This window comes from Orbicella franksi, chromosome 1 (assembly GCF_964199315.1).
Source record: "Orbicella franksi chromosome 1, jaOrbFran1.1, whole genome shotgun sequence".
In the NCBI taxonomy this organism is placed as follows: domain Eukaryota; kingdom Metazoa; phylum Cnidaria; class Anthozoa; order Scleractinia; family Merulinidae; genus Orbicella; species Orbicella franksi.
Genome location: NC_138145.1, coordinates 7,215,483 through 7,228,866, shown reverse-complemented (window position 1 = coordinate 7,228,866; position 13,384 = coordinate 7,215,483). Strand labels below are relative to the sequence as shown.

At 38.7% G+C, this 13,384-nt stretch overlaps 1 pseudogene across 1 annotated transcript; it reads left to right on the top strand.

Annotated features, from left to right (window-relative positions):
• The first annotated feature begins 1,050 nt into the window (after nucleotides 1-1,050).
• Nucleotides 1,051-12,927, top strand: LOC145469903 (uncharacterized; annotated as a pseudogene). The gene is made up of 5 exons (XR_014042401.1): nucleotides 1,051-1,593; nucleotides 3,816-3,927; nucleotides 4,825-4,974; nucleotides 6,987-7,092; nucleotides 8,317-12,927. The product of XR_014042401.1 is annotated as an uncharacterized LOC145469903 (transcript).
• Nucleotides 12,928-13,384: the final 457 nt, after the last annotated feature.

The window sequence follows — 13,384 nt, the reverse complement described above, 5'->3', positions numbered from 1 at the left end:
CACCTTTTCCATTGGCTCAGAGCAAAAAACTACATGTAAGAGCCCTGGTTCTTATTCCCGGCCATCGTTGTGAAAAATCTGCAAGAGAATTTCGCAACTCTCATCATTTGATCACTCAACGTGACAACATCCACGCGAGAGCCCCCGACATGTGCGTGGATCCGCGAGGATATATGACGTCAGGATGGCGCAATTTGTTCTAAAAATAGAAAAATTGTACCATATCACAGGTGCGCGCGGATCCCAAGACTTACGGTCTCCGTCCCCGATTATGGCTCCTGATGATATATAATGACCATTTGAAATCTGGTCAGAAGCGAAGGATTCATAGGGATTAATAAATGAGCGAGATAGATGAAAATTCTGACTTGCGTGTAGATAGCTCTAGAAATTAAAGAAGAAGCCGTTACATTACGGCCCGTCGATCACCTGCTTCAAACTGATTTGGCAGTTTGTCTAATACTTTGAACTTAGTCCTTCTACTTGACTGTGATTAAAGAAACACAAATCGGAAGACAGTGCATTTTCCTGCAACATCAGCAAGCCATGCAGAGATATTTCTACGAAACCGTCATACCCGTGGAAGATAAAAAGCCATAACAATAAATGTTGAAATATTCAAAGAATTTAATTACTGGCGACTGAAAGTCGAACTGACGACAAATATCACATTTAGTATTTTTGCATGTAGGAAGGGGCTGTCAGCATATGCTTAGTAATAATTTGATGGTGTGTGAAGCTAAGACAAACAAAAGTTAAAAAGATAAAAAAAAAAGGTCTAGATAGCAGCAGACATGTAAAGATTTTAAGGAAAACGACCAATTTTTTAAGTTTGCAGGACATGTTTCGACAGAGCTTCTGTCATCTTCAGTTGAATGAATGATTACAAAGCAAGTTGAATAATAAGTAGGCAAAAATGCTAATTAAGACAAATAGTAACAACAGAACGTGAAAAGGTGTAAGTTAAATTAAAATTGGTCGTTTTCCTTAAAATGAAAAAAAAGTTCTCTACATAACCACCAATAGACGGGAAATTCAAGTAAAGATAAATATGTATATTTTTCAGTAATGCTAGGTTGTTACACAACATGGCTGAATAATAAATAGTCCACCCGTTGGCTCATTAATTATTTGCGTAGTTAAGGGATCCGAATATTAATCAAACTGAAATGGCCAATCACAACGTCGTATAAGCACCAAAATATACTGTTATATGATCAGCATCCGCCATCCCTTTGACTCTTGTCTATAATGGAAGCAAAACACGCTTTGTTATTTTTTCTCTTTCAAGGGACCATATACAGCTGGGTTTTGGCCGCAAATGAAGATTCCACATCTCATTTAGGGTACTTCATAACGCGGGAAAATAAGCGGCTTACGGGACACCTTGTCAAATGGTTTGAGTCTCCAAGTTTGATGTCTTGCAGCCAGTCGTGTTTGAGAAACGCATGGTGCAGTTCCACAAACTTCAAGGTGTCTTCCAAGAAGGACGGCAAAAAAACGTGTGAACTTAACAAGCACGACAACACGCTGATCAACGAAAACACCCAGTTAAATGATCAGCAGGGGGTTACATTCTCAATGCTTCTGAAGGTAAGAAACGTAATACTTAAAAAGTTATGTTCTACAATAGCTGGTAGTTTTATCAGTTTTATTTGCAAATTATGCGACGAAAATGACAGTGTAGTAGTTGACACCTGGCGATAAGTAAACAAACCACTCTCGCGTCATGTGCACGCCCAACGACTTTATACTCCGTCTTTTTGTAAATATCGAGGGAAAATATATAATAAATAGTTTATCCTGTGAAATCTCGAAAAACAAAAAGAGATTTACACTACTTGTGATATTTAACTATACGGTTCGTGCAATTTTGAGAGGAGTTTCAAAGATCACTCGAATTGCACATCCTTAATTGCATTCGCATTAATACGAGAATACAAATTTTAGAAAACAGCCTGTGCCATCAATAACTAATGTCAAAAAAAATTTAATAAAGGAAATATCATATATTTGAACTGCAGAAAAAGATATGAAGACACGATTGATCATCGCAATTATACGCACATATTAAACCCCGGACGTACAAGGGGGGGGGGAGGGAACCCCCCAAAAGGTTTTTTTCAAATTTTTGGAAAACCAATTTACTCGAAGGGGCTGAAACTTTCAGCAGCTGTTTGTCATATGTGTATGTACCTTTTTTGTTGTTGACATAATTCCGTATTTTTTTACAGTTTTCTACATCAATTTGTAGAAATTCACAAATTTGAATATTTCAGAAGCAATCTGGCTTATTTTTTTGACTTTTTTAAAAACTGGTGAAAACCAAGAGGGCGGATCCAAGATAGCGGGTCAAATGACGTCATTGACGTCATATTACCTGATAACCAACAAAAATGGTTTCATCTTGTAGAGGATGCTTAGGGCTATTTGATCGATATAATTTTTTTTCGCTGTGCCATAACATAACGAGATCCCAGAGGAGGGGCTCCATCGACCTCCTTCCCCTTGTGTTACGGTTCCGGTATGAGTTAGCCTGTAAGTCCGAGGGTTAGGGAGTTGTGAAATTAAAGGCTGAAAAAAATTCCATCTTGAACGGGATTCGAACCCATGACCTCTACGATACCGGTGCAATAAGCCAATTGGGAGCTGGTCACTTTGTTGTACACCTCCGGCGTTAGAATTAATGTGTTTTCAATCTTATAGTTTTAATACAAAATATTCATTACAAATTCATAAAAATCTATCGTAATTGAACCATTCTGTCAGGCAATCAAGTATCTGAGGGCATAAGAAATAAATTTTTCGGCAATCGGTCAAAAGATGCATCACACTTATGCATCACAAGATGCATCACACTTCTTTCTCTTCAAACGCGCATGCGTGCTATCGTTTTGTTGTGTGTCTCGGGTGTGAATAGTTCAAAGCAACTAGAAGAGTGAACTTTACTCATGCACTGCTCATATTTTATAAACAAAAAATGTTTTCTCTAAGTTCAGCGGCATTGAAGTTTTTTTCGTTTTCTTTTAGGAATTTAAGTGTAAGTGAAATTGAAAGTTAGCTATCCGTGCCGAACTATGATTAGATAGAGAACTTCTTCCAGTCTAGGAAACTGTAGCCACATATTAAGAAAGATTGCAGGGAGAATCTTCCCTGAATTGTGGGTTTTTTATTTTGAAAAAATAGTTTATATAGGTGTTCTTTTCTGGCATAACAAAGTTTGCATTTACACTGTTACTCATGTGATTTTCAAGAGAAATAGAGAATCTATCTTACTTATATAAAATAAAATATTCAGGTCCCCAGTTTTTGGCAAAAATGTGTTGCACAACCTTAGACGAATGTTACGGCAAGCGTCAGTATATTGCCTGCCCATCTCAGGAAATATCTTCTTTATACCGACAGCTGTCCTAACGTAAATGTTTCTTCTTTGAGTTTAAAATTATAACAAGGCATCACCATACATCTCCGCAGGTGAATTGTTTCGTCGCAATATAAAGATACGCATGTTGTAGGGCAGCACACAAGCTGGTTTACACGAAACGGATCAGGCTTAAAAATGGGTTTTAGTTGGGACAGTTTGCAAAAGCATTGCACACGATGCGACGGTGAAAGTTTCATACCCTCTCGTGCATGCCTACCTTACAACTACATCCTCAAAGCTTTTCTTTTGTGCATGCTTGCTTGCTCAGTACCAAGAAAAATCATGGCGGGACTCATCCAGAAGTCGGAGCTTTGCGTGACTGATTAAGGAATGTATGTTAGCCTCCTTGTTTTAAACATCAAGAAATTTACATAATTGTTACTTCTGTCAGGGCTGTTTAATGACCGGCTGTGCAAATGGTGGTTCTTGTGTGTTCAAAGCGGAAAATCAAACCTATTCGTGTGTGTGCAAAAAGTCATGGACTGGAGACAATTGTGAAGTGGGTAAGCATCGGTATTACTGCGTACGAAAGCAAGACTATAGTCGTTCATTTGCGAACTAAAATTAATTTATAACATTTATAATGGTAATAGCATCGGACAAAAATATGGATTTACTCAACTTGAAAACTTGAGCAAACTCCACGTACAATTTGAGGCAATCTGATTTTTCCACTGCTAGGTATAACTCTGTAGCGTACGGTAGGCACTCACTGCGACACTTAGGACCCAAATTATGGGGAAAACTGTTAACGGATGACAGATCAGGCAAAACACTTAATGAGTTTTAAACGCGCATTCGTGGCAAAGATTTAACCAAGTTCACAGAGGCTGGCTGCAAGGGTTGTATCCTCTGCTCAACATGATACTCTTAAATCGTATTAGTAAAATTAATTGATTCTTTTTACATTAGATCAGCGTTCGATATATTACCTGTAATGTTAAGTTTTATCTTTACAACAGTTTAGACCTCATTTTGTATCATTCATATTTAAGTGTAGATATCTTAGTCTTCTCACTTTTGCATTTTGTATCAGTCTGTGTCTCCTTATTAGTATGGGTTTCACTCAGGCTACATGGTTTGACACGTTAATAGTTTTATTGTTATTGTTATTCCTTTTACACGAGTGTGATTTCTTGAGTTCGGCAAACGAAATGATGCAACTGTGTCCCCAGCATGGTAGCGTTAGAACTGATTATTATCGTTAGAATCGACAAATTCCAAAGACAAAGGATGATTTCGACTGAAAGAAATAAACTTAAACCTTGCAAAGTTTTTTCATACATACAAGAAACTCAAACAATAGATTAATAACTCAGTTGAACATCAGCGGTTTGTTTTAAGGAAAAATATAGACCAACCTCTCTACTTAACTCAATATTTTGCTTCTTTCACTTTAGCAGTGTATTTAACGTGGTAGCAAGTGGTCGTCAAGACTGGGACTGTTGACGGCGCCACACAGATGCAAACGTGTATATCAGGATCAACGGAACAACAGGATACATAGAGAAAGAAATTGATAACGAAGAGAATAATCGTGAGAAAGGAAGGTAACTAGGTGTGGCAGTCTTTCACCACGGAACCTGCTCTTTAATTCACATTAAATTAAACATTACGCACACTGTTTTAACTGTGAACGCTTACAACGCTTAATCTGAATTCATTACTTTTTATCGAATTAAGGTTACAGTATACCTTCAGCGGTGTCTCGCGCGCAAGCGATGTAGCGAGTGCAGTTTAAGCGGTAGATACCTAAACTCCTATATCAAATTATAGCTTATAGAGCTGGCTATCAAACTATACCAATAATTTTGAAATAAAATGAATTGTCGAATTTTTCATTACCACTAAATGCGAGCACCCGAATCACTTTTCGAAAGCAACAAGTCAAAGCGAATTTTGTTGTTCGCCAATTTAATTTTTTCCTCGGTTTCAGGGCCCCAATGCGCTAAAAAACGTGTCTTCGTTTTGCCATATTCAATCGCAGTAAAAAGTTACAGAAAATTTTCGAAATAGGATTAAAAAAATGTGGAGTGATCGTACAAAAATCGCTCTCGAAGAAAAAGTATTTCGTAATTAACAATTCGCAGTTTCGATAGTTTATATGTTAAACTAGCTACTGTCCAAATTTGAGGGCAATTGAACAAATTCCCTTTGAGTTAGAACTCGTTAAAGTGCCTGCTTCAAGCGAAAAAATTTATTCGCGAAAACAGCGTTAAGAAAAATCTTCTGCTTCACAAACAGACTCCACCCACAAACTCCTTCAACTGGGTTCTCAGATAACTGAGCCAATCAGTTCAGGGAAAGTTTACTACCGTTAACCTCCTGGTCGCGAAGCTCCAAGGCGTTCAAGGCGCCGAAGGCGGAGAGATCATTTCTCTGTAGCTCGGTTTTTCAGGAAGCTGGTCACTCTGGCAAAATGGGGAAGACGAAAAAGGAGACGATCGCCAGAGTGGCTGAGCGAAGAAAACAAATAAGAGAATGCGCGGCGGAACAACTGTGCGTGGATAATATTTCAATGGATCTCAATGAGTCCAATGATTCGTCGATATCGGACTCATCAGAAGAGTCTCTGGCAAGTTCCCAAATTTTTACAGAACCTTTTTTTTCTCTTACCTCGAATTTTTTGCCCTCCTTATACGATAGCTATAGCTTCATTTGCGTGGCGAACTTTCGGTTTTTCACTCATTGATGTATGTATTCATTCGTTCTTCGCTCTCTTCGCTTTTTCGAACTCGTCCATGTTTTTAACGTGGTCTATGTTTACTTATAACCTAATAGAAGTACACCTAACACCGAAAATGCTTGGTAGTCAGAGCAACAATGCTGATGAACTGAGTAATCAATTCGTGACACCCGTACAGGTAATTCCCGCGAAAATCGTCTCGGTTGATTGCATATGCGCCATAGGGCTGTCAATCAAGAGGTAAACTTTTACTTCCGGCGAAAACGTAAAACCGCCATTTCTCCGCCAATATTTAGTCTTTTTCAATTTTTTTTTTCAGAAATTAGAGATTATTCTTCGACCACCACTTTGACCCAAAAATCCAAATTTGAAGAAAATTGCCGACCTGAAGGTATACGGTAACCTTAATGGCTTAGACTTCCTACGTGACCATTTGAGAAGTTCACTGCGGCTATATTCCATTGTCAGTTATTAGTTATTAGCCTTGTTGTCTGATTTAATTAGCCAGTGTCTACTTTGCACTAGTACAAAAATATTTCTGGAGTCTTTTGTCAATGGTTCCACTCTATGCCTACTATAAATAGACTCCTTTGAGTTTAGAAATTTAAACGTCTTAAAAATGGTTCTTGGGGGGGGCTGAAATACTACCATAACCTTTAAAATGACCTTGTATTGTTGATCGACTGTTATTTGGCAGAATTATACCTTTACACTTTCTATGCATTCTGTGTATGGAAAGTCTTTGTAATCTCAATTTCCTAATTCCAGCAAAAAAAATTCCAGGGCACGATATATTTTCAAAATCATCCCTTTAAATACTAGCCTTTTCAGTATAATGGGACATTTTTGATCGACGTTCTTTACTATTTTTTTCAGTGAAGATACCTTTATTTTCCAAGGCAAGGACTACATTGGAGCGCTACGAAGTGTGAGCATTAAGCGTGACGATTATGGACGATCCCCTGACTGGTATCTCGAGACGGTAAACGATTGAGCAATGTTAGAGTTCAAAGACAGCCGGTAATAGTACCAGCTGCTTTAGTATTTTCTTAGAAGATCGTGCAAGTAGCCAAGGAAAGCGAAGTGAAGATTCAAACTAAGAGAGCCTTAGACTAGTAGAAAATCATGCGAATGGGGGCATCGTGTTGGAAGAAAACAGTTGATTTCCTTTTTCTCAAAAATCCCACTTAAAACATAACCTTAACCTCAAGCTTTTGTAACTAAAAAGATCTGTAGCCATTGTTATGTTTTGTCTCCATGGTCAGTTATTACAGACACAAAAAATTGACGATATCCAGAAAAAAAGTGATTATGATGAATACGCGATTTGTACAAGTCTAATAGAGAAGTTATCAGTTTACGAAATTCCTGGCATAGTCAGAACATAAAATAAAGGGATAGAACAGTCATTATAAGTCAAGTAAGAGATAGATGACAAACAGTAAACAGGAGAAAAAAAGAACATCTCATCTCGTTTTGAGCTCGAGATTTTTATCTCGTAATCATAGTTGACAAAGGCGTGTGACAATAATACACTTGAAAAAAATTACTCGATTCTGATTGAATAATCCGAGGTATTTCGAAGGTGGACTAAGTTCATCCGCATAGCCGAAGGTAATTGGACGTTTTCCGAATATTTCCGAAGATCGTCGATTATTATCCAAATATTTTGGAACACCTCCGACAATAACCCGAACCCTTGCAAAGATTACGTAAGATTGCCGAAAATTGCCGATGATTTTTTAAGATTGGCAAAAATCACCCGAAGCTCGCCAAAGACTTCCGAACATTAGTGGAAGTTCAAATTTTACAATATTTTCGGAAATGTTTGAAGGTATTGGAATACTAAGCATACTGCAGCTTATTTAAGGAAAAAATGTATTTTCAAGCTATAGCTATTAATTGTGTACTTCTCTAAAATTAATACTTTATACATATATATAAATTTAATTACTCCAGACTTCTCTAATAGCATAGTGATAGCATTTTTGTCTCTTCATTTCCTTTCTTTTATGTGTGTATTTGTTCTATCTTGCTTACCTATAATTTCTTTTCATTTAACGCTGATGTCAACTGGCTGCTTAGCTCCACTAGCACTTATGGGTACTCCAGGCAGCCACACCTTTATTGTTTATGTATGTTTATTTGTTTTGATTGTATTGATTAGTGAAAGCTTATTAACTGCAATTGTTTCTTATTATTCCAGATTTCGGTTGCGAGGAGCTTCAGCGAGGATGGCTTTAAAGAAGGCTTGGAGAATGCATATGGTATTCAGTGTTACCTCAATGACTGGGTTGATGCACACAAGTGGCTTCAACTAAAAAATGAATAATGCATTCACTAAGGATTCACCTACTCTAGCTTCTTGAGTGCTTAGCAAACCTCCTAAGTACATCCATAACTTGATAGTTGCACGCTGCACGTTTACCATTTCTTTTATAACATCGAGGCTTTAACATCTTTCGTATCGGATAAAAATATTTATTGAATCTCATCCCGCTAACATGAAGTCAAAGCACGATCAACCGCACGAAAATGTTCATTCAAAAATCAGACAGAGCGACCCATCAACATTTTTCTTGGATCGCGGTGCGTTAGTTTAAGTTTTCTCGATCTCCAACAACTTCAAACTGCTCAGTCAGAACCTAGGTATCAAACTGACAACAAACGAAAATTGCTGTCTGAAAAACGTTTCTCAAAAGTTAGTTAACTGATTTGGATCGGTTTTCCGAACACAAACTTTTGGTGCATGGTTTAGCTCTCTGTCCATTACGGCCTCTTCGACAAAAGAGTAGAACAATATGGAACCAGACATTTCTTAAAAGTGAGAGTGGGGTAGAAAGTGAACAAACAGCCCTGGCTTTGAGCTGTTTGAGAAGCTCCTCATCAAAGCAGGTTTGTGTGTTACGTTTTCCTTTTCACTTCGTTTTAAATAAAATGATAAGTTAGGCGTGGCGGTTGGCGGTTGGCGGGTGGCGGGAACGGGTGGTGGGTAACGGGTGGCGGGTGACAATCTCCGACCAATTCAATGTAATATTGAACTTGCTTAGAAGGCAAAATAAAAAATAACCCAATTTAAAATTCTGTCAAACTCGGCGAAAATTTCAAAAGGCCGCCGGATGCCTGATTTTCCTGCTAATGAAACAATTTTGCTCAATCCAGACACTCTGTCTTCCTTTTAATTATTTTAAAATTATTAGTTCTTAACGTTTTGTGGTTGTTTTTGCTGTTTTTTTTTTTTTGAAAAAATTGACCCGACTTTAGTGCTTAAGTGCTTTGGATAACCATAACCTAACCTGACCTTAATGTACATTTCCTGGCGTGACCGGGGGAGACACCTTGCCAAACTTAGAACATCCATCACAGAGGATATCGAAGAAGACAACAAAGAACAACCCCTGACACAAACAGAGGTAATCGGGAGTTTCAAAGATTCAGGTCTCCCAGAATCTCTGAAAGGTTCCTGGACCAACGCAGACAAAATTGTCCAGTTGAATGGTATTGGTTCCTTCCCAAACGACGACAGCCGAAGGATAGTCATATCCTTATCCAGCCCACTCTCCAACACTGTCCAGATAGCGAGAAAGAAATTAGCCTGCGTCGACTGCCCACGTTTCAACGAATGCGGAATTTGTGCTCATACCTTGGCGGTAGCACATCACCTTGGCATGCTCTCTGGTCGTATGTCGAATCATACAAATTGCCAGTTGAGAGGATGATTCGTGCAACGATTCCCAATGGGGCAGGAAAGAAAGACAATGAAACGAAGAGCATCCGCAAGCGAAAGAAACATCCTCCCCGTGATGTGTCACAATACGGGGATGGCATTGATGTTGAAGCCTCAGTTGAGTCTGATTCTCCCTTCGAAGTTGTTTTTATTGCTCAGACGAAGGCTACAACATGCTACGGGTGCAAGGGACGTGTACGGGACAAAGCATCAGATTCACCTCCGCCTGCCCCACATGATATTTTCTTGCGGCATAAGGAGTGTCGTGTTTTTCAGCGAAGCGGGGAAAGCAAGATCTGCATCACAAAAACTCCAGAGGCGGTGTATTACCATCCGTTGCGTTCATGTGCCCCTCTAGCAACACACGACAACATCGAAATCGAAGAGGCCACTGAGGGAAGATTGGTAGAGTCCAATAAACAGCTTCTATGGCGCGAATTTTGTAGGAAGTTTCACGCTCCAGCTCTATCAGATCAACTGTAACCGTCTACAAAGCGTTTTGGCTGCTGGTGACGGTCTAAATCATCCATACGGATGTGGAACTTGGAGAACACATTTGATGTTGTCAGTGTACATAACTTTTGGCTCCTTTCGAGTTAAACATCTTGTGCTATTTGCCTTTAGAGACACTTGAATTTCCGGCAAATTATATCACGTTTATAATAGCTCGCATCAAACAATCACCGTACGCGGACTATTTTTTTCACCCCACCTTTACTGTTTATGACTAAATTTGTCTGCCATTTTGAATATTCCTCAGTACAGCTGTCCTTCAGGGCTCTTTTATGCTATTTTTTGACGGGTAAGAGTTAGAGCCTGAAAAAAGAATGATCTAGGGGTTTTAGTGCTGCGTGAAATATGGAATGTTTCTCGGTTCGATTTACGGCGGTTTCAAACCGCTTGAAAAGGCTTCTCATTGTACGTAAGCAATTAGAGTTTCTACAGAGTTTTTTGGGCTAAGGCGATGGCCCAAATTGTTTTCAAGATAGCCGTGAATGTTACGCCTCTTATGTTAGCGTACGTTTAGAATTTCTCGTTATGTGAGTAAAACCGTTTCAGATTTGTTTATGATACTATTATTGTAGACATTTTCAGGTATTGCTACCTGGTTTTGTTAGTGTTTAAAGGATTTTGTTACAAATTTCTGTAGAATGGAATGATTACAAAGGAAATTGAGCTTTTTAAATAGAAATAGAGCGTACAGTAAAAAAAACCCCGCCACCCGTTACCCGTCACCCGCCACCCGTTATCCGCCACCCGCAACCCGCCACCCGTTACCCTCCACCCGTCACCCGCAACCCGTGGAAAAGACCTGCCGTTCAAGAGTTCAGTTCACGATCGAGTAAAACTGAAACCCGAGAACTGAAATAATTCATCACGGGCTACCAATATTTTATAAAACGTCTGTAAAGCTTTATCTTTAACGTCTTTGGAACAGAAGGATTTCGTATGTAAGACTTCACATAAATCAGATATTTGTTAACTTGAACTCTCATAAACAAGGTTTCCCTGCTAAAAGCATGAAATGGCTTCCGACGCCAGAAAAGTTTTACAATGAAAGCTTGTGCTGAATTTTACTATCGCCAAATTGCTGAAAAATTCTCTCTAAAATTGCCGCTATACATTACTATCCTCGAAAGGTTAATACAGACCAGTTTGTTGTTTTTTTGGTCTTCTTCAAGTGTCTTTGTCCAACCAGCTGATTCAACTCCTGCTCGCTTAAATTAGCAAATCTCTTAGGTGGAGACGAGCTCGAAATTTGGTAGCTCAGAGAATTATCTTCCTCTTCTCAAGAAGAATTTTTAGATTTTTCCATATTCAAGAAGAAACAAATAGGAAGAATACATGAAAAACAAAATTGCCGAGAAAAAGGACAAAGAAACAAACTGACGTCAGCGTGCAACCAACAGGCAAATGAATCGAGCGAACTAGTCAATTAATCTTAGTAGAATTCAAAAAAATACATATTCGCATCGCTCACGCTATAATATATAAATTTAGCCAGGCCTAAAACTGGAGCTCCTGATGGCAATAATTAACCATAAACGAAAAAGTGAGTTTGGTTCTCTTGGATCAGAAACTCAACTGTGGGCATGTAATTGTTCAGCGTGTGGTTTCGCTATTTTTTCCAGTTAAATTTTAACCAACTAGACTTTGTAAGCGTCACCAAGATTATAGAAAGTACGCGGGCAATATATCAAGGACTTTCCACGAGACGATGGTGAAGGAATAAGTCTGAATAAAAGTCAACAATGCTCTAGGGTTAATTTGAGCCGAATGTTTGTCTTTGCACGTACTCTTCCTCCTGCAGAGTAATATATAGCCCTAGCCAAGCCTAAAAGCGGAGCTCCTGATTACAAAAACTAACCATAAAGAAAAAAGAGGATTTCTTGGGTCAGAAAAAAAAAAGATCAATTGTGAGCATGTAATTGTTCAGCATGTGGTTTCGCTATTTTTTCCAGTTAAATTTTAACAAACTGACGAGACGATTGTGCAAGGAATATGTACGAAGAAACGTCAGAAACGCACCAGGTGTTAATTTCCAACAAAATTTTGCCTTTGCACGTACTCCTCCTTCTCCCCCAAAGTAATAACCTTGCTTGAGCCCGCGATCCAATGAAATAAAAACCCCGTCCCTGGTCAGCGATCAACTTCAAAAAACACCCGACTTCGATGAGCTCTAAACCTGAGCCCGCGGTATCATCACATGAGACTGGTCAGCGGATAGCTTGTTTTAACAGCTGTCAATTAACTGTAACTTGGATACCCAAAATCAAAGGTATAGCTATGATAATGGTGCTAATCTCTTATTTGTACAGGCATTCGCATGGACCCGAGGGCAATGAAGGATTAATTTCACGCGTATTTTTAAAGTTTTGGAAAATTTTGACAACTTGAAAAACTTTGAAAATACAAGTGAAAGTAATATTTAATTTTCCGAGTACACTTGCGATTGCTTGCTTCTCATAAAGGGCAAAATTCTGTACGAAGGAAAACTTTCAAGGTCTTGCTGTCGCGTAAACAGGTTTGCCGGTTGTCACTAAAGAACAGGCTAGCAGCAGAACGAGAAAAGCCTACTATAATAGTAAGCAAACCACGGTAACTTTAATTCACTCAAAACAATTTCTTTACAAATAAAACTTTAAAGAATCTAATTTTATTCACCTGTTTTGCGAAGCTTGCAACGGTGTGAAACTACATCAAGAAAGACGTAAACAAGTGTCCAAACGAGCTCTAATAACTTCTTGAATCCAAAACTCTTCTTCCTTGCGCGAAAACTTAACGTACCAACAAAATTGACGCTCTTTTTGACGCTGATAAGGTGACCTGTGATACTAATAATGCGATCCGAAGCAAAACGAAGAAATTAACTTTCAGTTTGGCTGCCATGAGGTTCTGTAACTCTATGCTTCGTGCAACACCAGGCGTCCCGACTCAAAGTTTTTATAAGCTTCAAATAAATACATTTTTGGATGGAAAAATCCTTTACTTTTCCAGCAAAACACTGCGCTTTGCTGGTTGTCGATTTTCTTTCACGTTAAGATGA